The sequence below is a fragment of the Furipterus horrens genome, unplaced genomic scaffold, assembly GCF_987537825.1.
Source record: "Furipterus horrens unplaced genomic scaffold, mFurHor1.1.pri manual_scaffold_3, whole genome shotgun sequence".
Lineage (NCBI taxonomy): Eukaryota > Metazoa > Chordata > Mammalia > Chiroptera > Furipteridae > Furipterus > Furipterus horrens.
In genome coordinates, this window is record NW_028327173.1 from 78,668,654 (window position 1) to 78,682,132 (window position 13,479).

At 41.2% G+C, this 13,479-nt stretch overlaps 1 pseudogene; it reads left to right on the top strand.

Moving 5' to 3' along the window:
• Positions 1-10,959: 10,959 nt before the first annotated feature.
• On the top strand, positions 10,960-11,756 carry LOC150015359 (midkine pseudogene; annotated as a pseudogene).
• The last annotated feature ends 1,723 nt before the right edge of the window (positions 11,757-13,479 follow it).

A 13,479-nucleotide genomic window follows, 5' to 3' on the forward strand; every position in this document is an offset into this window, starting at 1 on the left:
GGAGGAAAGGAAATCTCAGTCTTGAGTGACAGTTCACCTCCATCACTTAAATATTTAAAACTTTTTATCTTTAACAAGAATAGCATGATTATCTGTCAACATATTTAGCATCAATTTTCACTTTCATTGTTTTTACCAGGTAGATTCAAACCAACCACTTCTCCATTCTCAAAATGACTTTATATTTCAGTGCTGAGTATGCTACTTCTAGATTATAACACCCCACTTCTCTCTGCTCCTTGTTCAAAGAGAATCACATCAATGCATCACCAATCAATGGCTTTATGGCATTTTCTAATCCACATGGTTTCCCTCCACTTTTCCCCATCCTTAATATCCACCCTCTCCCCCAAAACATACACAGCCTTTTAAGAAAATTCTAAATATAGGCATATAGGCAGATGCTTTGCCAAGAGTTCTACTGAATTTCACAACATAAAACAATTAATTTGGTGATTTTTTACAATAAGGTGATAACTCTCCTCAGTCAAGCACACCCAAACCCTACTCACAACCCACCCCATCCTGAGTGTATCTGATTTTAAAACTCAGGTGCCCAGGCACCTCCAGTCTGAATAACCCTCCATTCTTACAGGGCAAACCCTCAACAGCTAGACAAAGCTCCCAGGACACCCATGGCAAGAGGTCAGGAGTCCCCCTTGGGATCTGCCTCTGCCTCCCCTGAATCAGTCCACTCCACAACCTGTCCTCCCTGCTCCCCCAAACCCCTGGTTTCTGTGATGGAGGTTCTCTTGCCAACCACTTCCCCCACATCCACACTGGCACTGGTTTTTCTGCATTTCTTGAAGCAGCTCTAACACAAGTCTTGTGAGTAGTAGAATTTTCCTGACAGCTTGAAAGTAATAGAGGGTAGGAAACAACTGTCTTTCAGTATCAGGCAAAGGTAGCTGTGTACTGGCCAGTCTTAACTACAAGAAATTTTTTAGGTGCATTATCCCTCCATAGGCCACATGCAACATCCTCCACATTCTTGGGAACTCTCCTCACATACCCCCTTTCCTCTCTCTCTCTCTCTCTCTCTCTCTCCCTTACTCTCTCTCTCTCTCTCTCTCCTCTTTTGTATTATTTTTATTTTATTTTTAATTATATTTTATTGATTATGCTACTACAGTTGTCCCAAATTTTCCCCCTTTGTCCCCTCCACTCAGAACCCCCCCATTCCCTAGGGCAATCCCCGAACTATTGTTCATGTCCATGAGTCATGCGTAAGCTCTTTGGCTTCTCCATTCCCTATACTGTACTTTACATCCCCATGGCTATTCTGTAACTACCTATTTGTACTTTTTAATCCCCTCGCCTCTTCACCCATTCCCCCACACACCCTCCCATCTGGCAACCATCAAAATGCTCTCTGTGTCCATGATTCTGTCTCTGTTCTTCTTGTTGGCCTAATTTGTTTTTTAGATTCAATTGTTGATATATATGTATTTATTGCCATTATATTGTTCATAGTTTTGATATTCTTCATTTTCTTAAGTAAGTCCCTTTAACATTTCATATAATAATGGTTTGGTGATGATGAACTCCTTTAGTTTTTTCTAATCTGGGAAGCTCTCTATCTGCCCTAACCTTGCCCACTTCTCTATCAGTTCCATCTTTCCTCCCAAAAGCCCTGTATTAGTTTGCTAGGGCTGCCATAACAAATCTTCACAAGCTTCGTGGCTTGAAACAATAGGAATTTATTCTCTCACAGTTCAAGACATGAGTGGCCCAAAATTCAGGTGTCAGCAGGTCTGCACTCCTGCAGAAGGCTCTCAAGGGAGAAACCTTCCTTGCCCCTTCCAGCTTCTGAAGCTCCAGGAGAAGTTCCATGGTTGGTGGCCACATAATTCCAATCTCTGCATCCATCTTCACACAGGCTTCTGTCTTTGTCTCAAATATCCTTCTGTCTTTTCTCTTATAAGAATCCTTATCATTGGATTTAGTTCCCAATCAGATAATCCAAGATGAGATTATCTCATCCTGAGATCCTTAACTTAACTACATCTGCAGAGGCTCTATTTCAAAATAAGGTCACCTTCAGAGGTTCTGGGTAGGCATATCCTTTGTGGGGAAGGAAGACCACCACTTCGCCCACCGCAAGCCCCACGCCTCTGAGAGCCAGACCGACTCCTAGCTGTGGAGGACATCCTTCCTGCTGCCTCCCCAGGTGCCCCAGGTTCAGAAAGGAAAGTCACTGGGTTTGCCCACTATGCAACGCATGGACTTGAGGGACCTCTGTTCCCTTTGCCTTGGGCAGGTAAATACTATCTCTCCACCATGAGAATTACTGCCAGAGATCCAGTTTTACCTGCTAGAATTCTACAGTGGTATAAGGTGGGGAACACAATCAATTTCATTTGTCTTTTCCATCTCCCTCAGCAGAATGAAAATTTTAGCTTTCTCTTCTCTCACCCGGAATGTGTACATAATACTGCATGATAACATTTTCCAATCTATGATCTGCAGAATAGGAGACATGACTGAGTGTTCCACAATTAAATGCTCTCGGTGACCATGCACACAAGCTTATTAGTGGCTCTGAGAAGCTTACACTAAAGTAAGTAGACCTTAGTAAAGAAACCTGGTTAACTTCATTTAACCCCATGGTTCCAAAACTCTCTTGCTCTTAAAGAACTTTCTTTAACAGCGTGTCTTTTAAGATCTCATGAAATGCTAATGCCCTGCAGAACACAAGTGGGACACGTCTTTTTAAAATACCAGGAGTGTCATAGATTAATATTACATAAGCAACAGTTACTACTGTCTTCTCATTTCCAGCATTAGAATACACAGTTGTATTTTAAGTCATCTTGGTGTTATGGAGTTAAAACTAGTCTTCTCCAACCAGTTTCTATTTATCTACTTAGAGATGAGTACCCGGAATTAGTTGACTTCTATAAAGGATGAAGGCACCAGAGCAACACAGAATAATCCTCAAGACATTTTTGAAGGCAGTGGCCCACCTCCTCCTCCTAATAATGCATGTAACAGGCACTAACTGGAGCAAAGCAGTGGGTTGTGATGCCCCTTCTTCCACTACTCAAGTTTATATGTCAGAAGAATAAGCCTTAAATAATTTTTTCTTTCAAAAACACAGTAGAATAATATTTCAGTGATTATTTGTTTTAATATAAATGAGAAACATTGCAAGTTACAAAATAATTTGCAAGAAATTTTCAATGAGTCATTTCAAAATTATAGAACTTGATAACTTTAAGCATGGATACCACATATTATTCAAAAACAGAAACTATCTATGTGCTAATGAGCCTGATTCTGTGGAACCACTTTCTGAGAAGGTGGCCTGGATGTTGAAATGGACGCTGACCCCAAAGTCAGAAGATCCAGGTTTCAGTTCTACTTGTAATACCACAGACAAATCTTTCTGAACTTGAAGTTTCTTTCTTCAGTTTCTAGACACATGAAAAGGGCATACTAACACAGTCAAGCCTCTACTCAAGAGTTCTGTATTTCCAAACTCACCTACTCAGTAATATTTATTTGTAACCCTGATGTCAGTACCCTTGCTTGCACAGTCATTCATGCACATGCCCAGAGTGGCAAATCATTTGAATTGCCCAGCATGTGTGTTTCCAGATGAGGTAGAACAAAGCTGGTTTCAGGTCTCACATTGTAAATGAAGGTCCATGCCTGGTCTATTTAAGGTAACATTTTCAGACTTTTTATACCTTTGTTGGTGATTTCACTGTTTAAAATGGCCCCTGAATGTAGTGCTGAAGTTCTGTCTAGTGTTCCTGAGCACAAGGCATTGGATAAGTTTTATCTAAGCATGAGTTATAGTGGTATTGGTCATGAGTTCATTGTACATGAATCAATAATATATACTAAATACAGAGTCTTTAAACAGAAACACACATAAAATAAGGTTAAATATTGGTTAGTTGATGAAAATGTTGTGAGCAGAAGCTCTCAGGGACTTAACTATGCCTTTGCCTTAGGAACAATTGTTCAGTATTTACTAATTCAGGGCAGAAATAGGGGAGCACTCTGGAAATGTTAAAGCTTTAAACAGTATGTTATTATGTTAATCTTAACAAGTTTTCCTCGTATTAAGACTATTTAAAAACCCTTTGCTTTGAAAATGTAGGTTTTATTTATATAGGACCAGAAATGAATTTGGAAAAAAATAATGCTTTCACAAAATACTCCTAATTTAAGCCAGAAAAGTAAAAAAAGAAAACAAACCTAAAAACATTTCAAGAAAAGTTCAATATTAGATTTGAGTTTATAAAAATGTTATATTACAAAAGTCATTAAGCGCAAAATCTACAGAGCATTTTTGGGGGGGGGGGGCGGAGAGAGAGGGAGAAAAACATTGATGGGAGAGAGAAACACTGATCCATTGCCTCTCGTACGCATCCTGACTGAGGACCAGATCGCAACCTAGGCATGTGCCCTGACCAGGAATCAAACCTACAACCCTTTGGGTTACTAAAGGGTTACTTGGTCCTAGGTGCTCATAAGACTAATCAAATTACATGAAATAAAGACAATTCTGATCAGGGTAGAGAGTTATAAGTGAAATCCGGACAGTACAAAAGTAAAACTAAGAAGTTCACCTAAATATGAATCTCCTTCTCCAATCTATCCCAATTACAGTGACTGAAGTATGAGAGAAATAGCAGCAGTTGGGACAGGCTGGAAGGGGCTGAGGCAAACACCAGTGAGAGTATGTTGTCCACTGAGCCATTTGATTGGGCCAGTTTCACTAATGAGACTGGCAGTTCGATGTTGGAGAATGTGGCTAAAATGTTCCAGGTGTTAGAATGTCATGTTAAATGGTTATGTAGCTTCTCCCGATCTATTTTCCCCAGCTCCACTATCAACTGATTGAAAGGACTTTAGGTTTTGAAAAACTAATGTGCCTCACTCCCATGTTGCTATGTAACAAAGAACATGCCAGTTCATCTTCCCCTAGCACTAGGCACAGCTGGGAGGAAAGAAAAGAAAACCCATTTTAAAACATTTTAAAGCTCCTCTCTATTCCAGACTATGAGACAGCTCTGTTTAGGATCTAAAATATGCTTACTTTAACCCATCTTTGTTGACACAGCCACAAACTTCAGCAAATACTGGAACCAGACTCAACTACATTTCTTAGAAACTTTCATATGTGAGCAAAATCCCCCTCTGATTTTGCCTAATGTTCATCTGCTATAATTTTTACCAAGTTCTAAAAAGGAAATCTTCTAGCATTCTCTATTCTGTATTTTACGGTAAAAAAAAAAAAAATGCCAATTGGACAACACTTACCCATTTCAAACTATAGTAAATTTTGTCTCTTCATCATCTCAAAAGCTTTTTTCTGGTAGTCCTCATTTGTCTTTATATTTTATAAGAAGTCCTTCTAATCCATGAAACTCTTTCTATCTTCCAAAGTAATGAGGATAATTGGACTTGGACTTGCAGGGGGAAACAATCAAACAAACAAACAAGGAAGTCAAAGCTTCAGGGTGGAGGAGCAGGGTTAGATTCAGGGAACCATATTTTTTTCTCAAGGAGTCCTAAATGTGTTCACAGTTGGCTAACTGTCCATCAGGAGAAACATGCTGTCCTGTGTGCAGAGCTGAGGGCTCATGAACTCTGGCCTTCGTCCTCAGACTTTCTCTCTGACCCAGCATCATGCAGAAAGCCAGGAGGCTCTGATCCCTCATGCAGCAGCCAGCCTTATAACCTTGGCCCAAGCTCTGCCAACTTCTCTGAGCTTCAGAGTCTTTGTCAGTAAAGTCTGGGTAACACATTCTCTGCTATTTGAGATCTAAGATCCCTAACCATGTACTCGAGATCTAAAATGTGCACATCCCTAACACCTCTTCCCTCTCCCTACTCCCCACCCTTTCCCCCACACTGTATGCCATCCTGTCTCCAGTGGGCTGGAGGACTCCCTGACCCCCAAATATGCTCTCCGTACTTACTCATCTCCATGTCTCTGCTCCAGACTCCCTCTTTCTAGATTCACTTTCTTCCACCTGTACTATTCAAACCCAGTTTCCTACTCCCTGGTTTCCTCCTGTACAAATTCTTTCTCTTGTCCACTCCTTCCTAATGAAACTCTTTGCATTTGTTGAAGTATTAGTTATTTGTACACAGGCACATCTTCTCTATTAGATGTAGGCAGAAACTTCAGTTTACCCATATTTCTATCTCCTGCTCTTTTCTACCTAAGGCCCAGAGAGAGTCTTGATTTTTAATAAAGGTTCATTAAATATGTATTAGATTAATAAATGAAGCTTATGAATTTACTTCACTAGGAGAATCTCTCTTCATATATAAGTGGGTATAGAAAGGGGTGATCGTATTTGCTAACCAGCTTGAGATTATTTAAAGAAAAAGGAAAACAAATATTCACTATGAAATTAACAGTGTTATATGATAAGATAAGCCCACATACAGGGACATAAAAATTGTGTGGTCTCTTCTAGTCCCTTAATTCTAATTAAGAAGTTGGTCTCTTTGCACATATGTAATGAAACATCCAAGAAACAAAGGCTTCAGAAAGGCGTGGACTCAGGAGACCTGCACTGAAGCCTTGAGCACACAGCACACGTTCACAATCCTATTCTAGTTCTTTGTGCAAGAGGCACAGCCCACAAACCCTCTCTGATCTGGCCCGAGTCACCTCACATTCTCAGGCCCCTGATACATGGAGCCACTCACCAGTGTCTGGACACACTGGGCATCTTCTCAGCTTTATGCCTTTGCTCAGGCCTGACACCCTCTGCCTCTTCTCTGCTAGATGAAGCCCTGTGTGGCTCTGCTTCTACAACCTCTCCTCTGAGTCCACCCCTGAGTGAGTTATTTGCTCCGCATCTGTGCTCATGGGCGACTTCAATTAGTTACTTGGATATCATGCTTGGTTAGTTGGGTACCTATTCTAAAGGATATCTTTTGTCTCCAGAAATTAGCATGGTTCCTGATGCATAATTATCTATTCATACCTGTCCTCCCAATTCCCTGGTATAGAACCTTGAAGTGTCTGTTCAGCCAAGACTAAATATTTTGCAAACCCTCTTTTCATCTAGATGAGATCATCTAGGCTTTTTCTGTCCATCAGCTGAAAGCCAAGGATTCTAAGGGCTGGCAGGGTCACAAAATGAAAGGAACCTGAGTCCCTGAGTCACTGCATGGAGGAAAGCCTCCTGCCAAATACAAGTACCCTCATTAGATTGTTACATGAGCAAGAAATAAACTTCTGTTGTGATAAGCCACTGGAAACTGGGGCTTTATTCATTGCAGTCACTTTACCCTAACTAATACAGATTCTCAAAAATATATTTTTTATTTAATTAAATAGTTCTATGGAACAAATAGTACTTAGTCCCTCTAAGATGTAAGTCATAAAACATAAATAAAGGGGAGTGAAGAAAAGGAAGTGGGAAGCAAAAAAAGAAAAGGGAGAAGGAAAGAAATGGGAAGGGAAGGAAAGGGAAAGGAAGAGAGAGGGAGGGAGGGAAGAAGAGAGGAAGGAAGGGAGGGAGGGAGGAAAGGAAAGGAAATAGAAGAGAAAAACAGAAAAGAGAGAAGAGAAGGAGAGGAAAAAAGATGTATACAAAGTATACACCTCAAATGTAAGCTGCCTAAATCCTCACCATCAACTAAGTACCTGAAAACAAGGTCATCTGTTAATTTTGCTGCTGTATCCACGGTGCCTAAACATTCCCTGAGATACAATAGACAGTCAATAAGTACATGCTGAATTAATTAGTAAATAAAATTATCAATTAGTACCATGACTTTGCTTCCTTATAAAATGACCCCCAAGAAATAACATCTCTTTATGTCTACTGTATGGTATTTAATTCAGTATGAAATAATATCTCCCCTCCAAAAGTTTAAGAAGCAACACTTTAAGACTTTAATATGCATCTGAATGCCTATGATGTGCCACATGCCCCATGGAATCCATCTTTCCTGGACGATTTCCTCTACGATAATAGCATATTGCTTGTTATTATAGAACTGATGCTTAATGGTTGGCTCTGAACTAGACAAAAGGCAGAGTTTTTCTCCCCTTTTATTGTAATCTCCAAACCACGTTACTTATTATTGTAGAAATTTTTAGAAAAAAATAAACCTCAGAAGATATTTTGAGGGAGGGAGATCAGGGGAAAGGAGAAAGAGAAAAAATAATCCCACCTTAATATCAAGTAAAGGAAAAAGAGACCACATGTGGTGATGAGACCAATGTAATCTGCATCCTGTGGCCCAATGGTCCAATTATTGCATATACATATATAACGCTAAATTGTGCCCAGTCCTGCTAATCAGACAGCAGCTCACTGTGTCTGTTTATCCCTAAGCCATTACCCAGTTGTACAGTAAATCTGCATTTCCAGAGATGGTCTAAAATAGAAACCCACGCTGGCTAAATTTGTTTTGGGACATATCAGGCAACAGCTAGAAATTTTTAAATGACCAACTTGTATTCTGCCGAGGCACTGAATGAATTGATTAGGGAAAAGCTAAAAATTGAGTAGTATTTTCTGGAGTAAGCTAAGGTTAGTGCTGCCAGGGAAAATATGTAACTACCAAGAGAACGGCTATCAATCAGAGCTGATTTTCAAATAGAAATGTGAAAAAAATTAGATTACATGGGGGCAGGAGGAATGTCTTATTTTCCCCTCTATATGCGCCCCTTTACAACCAGGTCAATGATATAATTAAGTCCTCAGAAACACACACAAACTCCCACCACTAAAATTGTGATAGGAGAGAAGTTTTCCCACTGGCCACAGGCTATTTCTCAGTAGAGACAAGCTATGATCAGAAGATGGGGACATATACTCTGGAAAGGGCTGACACTAGGTGGACCAATATCATGTGATCAATTGGTTTCTAATACGGAATGAGTGGTGTTGCCTTTGAGAAAAGGGTTCTCTCAAGAGACAAGCCCAGCTATTGTTTGGCTGCTCTCGTGTTAGCGAGTGCCCTGCGGTAACCCTCGTGCTCTGAAATAGTCATATTGGTTATTTCAAAGTTGGGTGCAGAATTGTGCTTTCCCGTGTCTGTCACTAATGACTTGCAGCTGTTGCTAATCTGTGCCTCTGATTTCCTTTGATTACTATGTGTATTGATGCCTGTGGTAAATAGGCATCTGCCAGGTGCTAGCACAATCAGGGGAGAAATATAAAAAGTTCCCTGTTTCAAATTCAATGTGACATTGTGCAAGTTGAGAGGCAGCCATTTAACTATTCAGAGGAAACAGCTTCCTGGGGCACCTCCGGCCTCCTTGGCCAGGGACATTCCTCCTGTTCTTCCCCTCCCTCGATGATGCTGATGTTCTTTAGGATTGTTTTCAGTCACAAGAAGAGGGCTTCCACACCTCCCATCAGCAGAGCAAAATATCTAAGATGAGTGGTTATGACCCAAGTTTCCAGGGAGTGAGTGTCTCACCATTTGGCTGATTTAAGCTTTAAAGAACCTCACCTGCCCCATCAAGTTCCCAGAAACTTCTCCGTAACAGTGGTCCTGTGTCTTTCCCTTTGAGGAGCACAAATTGCTCAGGAAAAGCCCTGGGCAGCATCACCTTCTCCTTCAGGAGAACCAGGCGGCAACCTGGAAGGAAACAGCAAGACGGAGGGCTTCCGAGGAAAGAGGCAAAAGTGATCATGACCAAAATCAATAGCTGCAGGTACAATGGAAAGCAGCTTCTGTGGAGCACCTTTTCTTACCTTCTGTTTTTGGGGAAGCTACAGACAAAGGTAGAGTTCATGCAGTTCTTACTCTTACACAGAAATCTTAGCACACTATGCGGACGACAGACAAGAGTCTCTGGTGTCCCCATGGGGGTTCCCCTCATGACCTCCCCACAACCTCCTTCACCACACAGGTAGGAGTGCTGTCCTCCTGGACAGGGGTGCAGACACTGGCTCTTCCCAGTCAGGAAGGGGACCTACTCTGCTTTTCACGGGCATTTCCTCCTCCCACCTGCATAGTATAATAAAGACAACAACACTTTGCCAGGTTTGTTGTTTCCGGTTCTAAAAAGAAGATCTTCAGCGTTGATGCCCATCCCTTATTTTATCATTGCTAGAAACAGAGTGAGAGGCAGGTTGTTAGGCTGCAAATGCCGGTATCCCAAGGAAGGAACCAAAGAATGAAAGGTGACCAAATCAATCTTAGAATATTAAGATAAAAGTCCCTGAGATTCCAAATTACGTTGACATAAAATAGGTTATTTGAATCTTTCAGAAACCTGAGATAAAAATGAGCATCTAATAGATATTTTTTTAATACCTGCTTGGGAAATTTTAAAACCCAGACTGTGGCTGAGACATTGATATAAAAGCAGATCTCAAGAATGTTTGGTGTTCTTCCATCAAACTGGCACAAAGTGTCCACTCTCAACATTTAACCCCTAGAGCTTCAAAAATCAGTCAGTGAGACAGTACAGACACCCCTCAGAGATATTGTGAGTTGGGCTCCAGACCACCACAATAAAGCCAGTATCACAACAAAGTGAGTCATAATCTTTTTGCTGGTGGAGGGTCTTACTTTCATTTTGTAAAGAACACAACATCTTTGAAGCATGATAAAGTGAAGTGCAATAGAACGAGGTCTGCCCGAATGCCCTAGCAGCAGGTAAAAGCAGTTTGAAAAAAGTAACAGAGGACCTCATATCTAACTCAGAAGAAATCATTATAAATAAATGCCTCTTGGCCTAGTGATTAAGGGAAACAGATGTGTCATAATAATCACCTGGGCATTCATTGTAGGAGTCAGAAAGAAACCTCTGGGTCAAGCAAAGTACATGAATAATAATAAGGGGATATATGATAATAACTCAGCAAAATTGTGAGTCGACATTCTTGGAAAGAAATATTATATTGTTCCCTGCATATTCAGACAAAAAAAAACTTCCAAAATACTTCTCCACACTGCATTTTATTTCTTTAAAGACAATGGTTTAAAAATAAAATTCCCAGATCCGACAAAAGGGGCCGCAGCGGCCGGAGCGGGACAGGACGGGGCCGGCGCGGGAGGGAGCGAAGCAGCCCTGGCAGCAAGATGCAGCACCGAGCCTTCCTCCTCCTCGCCCTCCTTACCCTGCTGGCACTCACCTCCGCGGCGGCCAAAAAGAAAGACAAAGTGAAAAAGGGCGGCCCGGGGAGCGAGTGCGCAGAGTGGACCTGGGGGCCCTGCACCCCCAGCAACAAGGATTGTGGCGCGGGTTTCTGTGAAGGTACCTGCGGGGCCCAGACTCAGCGCATCCGGTGCAGGGTGCCATGCAACTGGAAGAAGGAGTTTGGAGCCGACTGCAAGTACAAGTTTGAGAGCTGGGGCTCCTGTGATGGGGGCTCTGGCACCAAAACCCGCCAAGGAACCCTGAAGAAGGCGCGGTACAATGCCCAGTGCCAGGAGACCATCCGCGTCACCAAACCCTGCACCCCCAAGACCAAAGCCAAGGCCAAAGCCAAGAAAGGGAAAGGAAAGGACTAAGCGGCCAGGCCTGAATGCCAAAGAGCCCCTGGCCCACATCCTTGCTCTCCCACAGGCCCAAGATATAACCCACCAGTGCCTTTTGTACTTCAGCTTTATCAGCTTTATCAATCGTGCCCTGCCTGTTCCCCTTGCCTTCCCACCCCAACCCCAAGTGCCCCAAGTGGGGGGGGACGAGGGGTGCTGGGCAGCTTGAGTGTCCCCCAAGGGATTTCATTCCCGTGCCCCTTTTGTCCTTACCCACAATGATGCCATTGCTAAGAAACAAATAAATTCATTTTCTCCCAATAAAAAATAAATAAATAAATAAACTAAAATAAAATTCCCAGATCCAAACTAGAAGCAAGTCAACATATAAAAGAATCTTGATAGATTGGAAAAGGAAGACTTTACTAAGCTACAGAAAATGCTGCCAAGGAAACTGGTTGAAGGTGATGGCATCAAAGAGATTTGACTCTGCTGCTGCCCTTTTAAAGCTTCACAAAGTTCGCAAAAGCATCTCTCTTCTCATTGACATTCAGAAACAGATGGAATGAGATGAGGTGTAGAGGTGATAATCCAGAAAAGGTTGGCTAAGGACATGTATTACTCTATTAAAACTAGTCCACACAGCCAGCTCCCCATTGTCTCCATTCCCCAAAGAAATGCAATGTCAGGAACAACATTCCTGACTTCACAAACAAACTGCATGGCAGAGAAATCCTTGGCTTCCCAGTTCTTTGATGTGACCTCTTATAATTACCAGTAATCATAGTGGCTAGCTTTAAATTGCTATCAACACATCTGAACACAGAATACTCCGAAGAGGCCTATAGAAGGATCCATCTTGTTGGAACTCTGTCAAGGTTCTGGAGCCTGTTCAGGCAATGAAGTCAAGTAGAATCCCACACTGGCAGCAAGAGCTAATTGCAACCCAATGAAACAACCAGCAACCTCCCTGCTCCATCTTCAACAACTCTTGCCCAGTGACCCCGAGGAATCAGAGAAATCACAAAAAAAATCCACTGAATGTGAACTCAAAGCTGTCACCGTGGGTATCACTTTTATCATTGGATAAAGATATGTACATTTATCTTTTTTCACCCTTAATTCAGGTCTTTGGACTGGCAATTGCCTATTTTCCAAACATTTACACAGGAGTCTTGTGAATGGGTTTCCAAATAGTGATGTAAAGAGCCTTATCACTGTGAGCTGCTGTGCAAATTAAAATAAAATATAAAATAATTAAAACATAAATAGAATTTTGAAAAATGTTGAATGTTATACATTCCCTTTTAAAGAATTCTGAATTACATTAGCACATTATGGACTCTGGAGAGTCCTGAAGTTCAATAAAATTAAAGAGTTCAACCTAGAATTTTCGAAATGTACTTGATGAAAAATTTCTTTATACAGTCAACACCTATAAATACACCAGAAAAAGTGTTTCATGGCCTAACCCTGGCCAGGTGGCTCGGTGGTTGAAGCATCGTCCCATACACCAGGTTCAATTCCAGGTCAGGACACATATCTAGATTGCAGGCTCAAGGCAACTGATGAAGATCAATGTTTCTCACATGGATGTTTCTCTCTCTCTCTCTCTCTTTCTCTCTCCCCCTCCCTTCCTCCCCACTCCCTTCCTCTTTCTCTAAAATCAATAAACATATTTTCAGGCGAGGATTAAAAAAGTATTTCATGGCCATGCAATTTTAATATATTCATTTGTCTATATCAAAACAGAACATTTTATTACTTATGAATTGACAAATGGAGGGAGTACTTTTAAGATAGATAGTCATCTTTGTAATTTGGTCCATAAACTGGCCATAATATTTAATAAACCTTGGCAGTAATTAAGATGAGACTAAATTACTGTTCAGTTGAAATCCTGTAGCATGATGAGTTAATTCTGGGTCTTTATTACTTACTTGTTCTTTGTATGTGTTGTGGATATTTCATTTGTATTAATAAAAGTAGACAATGTTATGATTTTTGTCAAACCAAAAAAAAAATGTCATTTCAGGGAAATTCTACAAG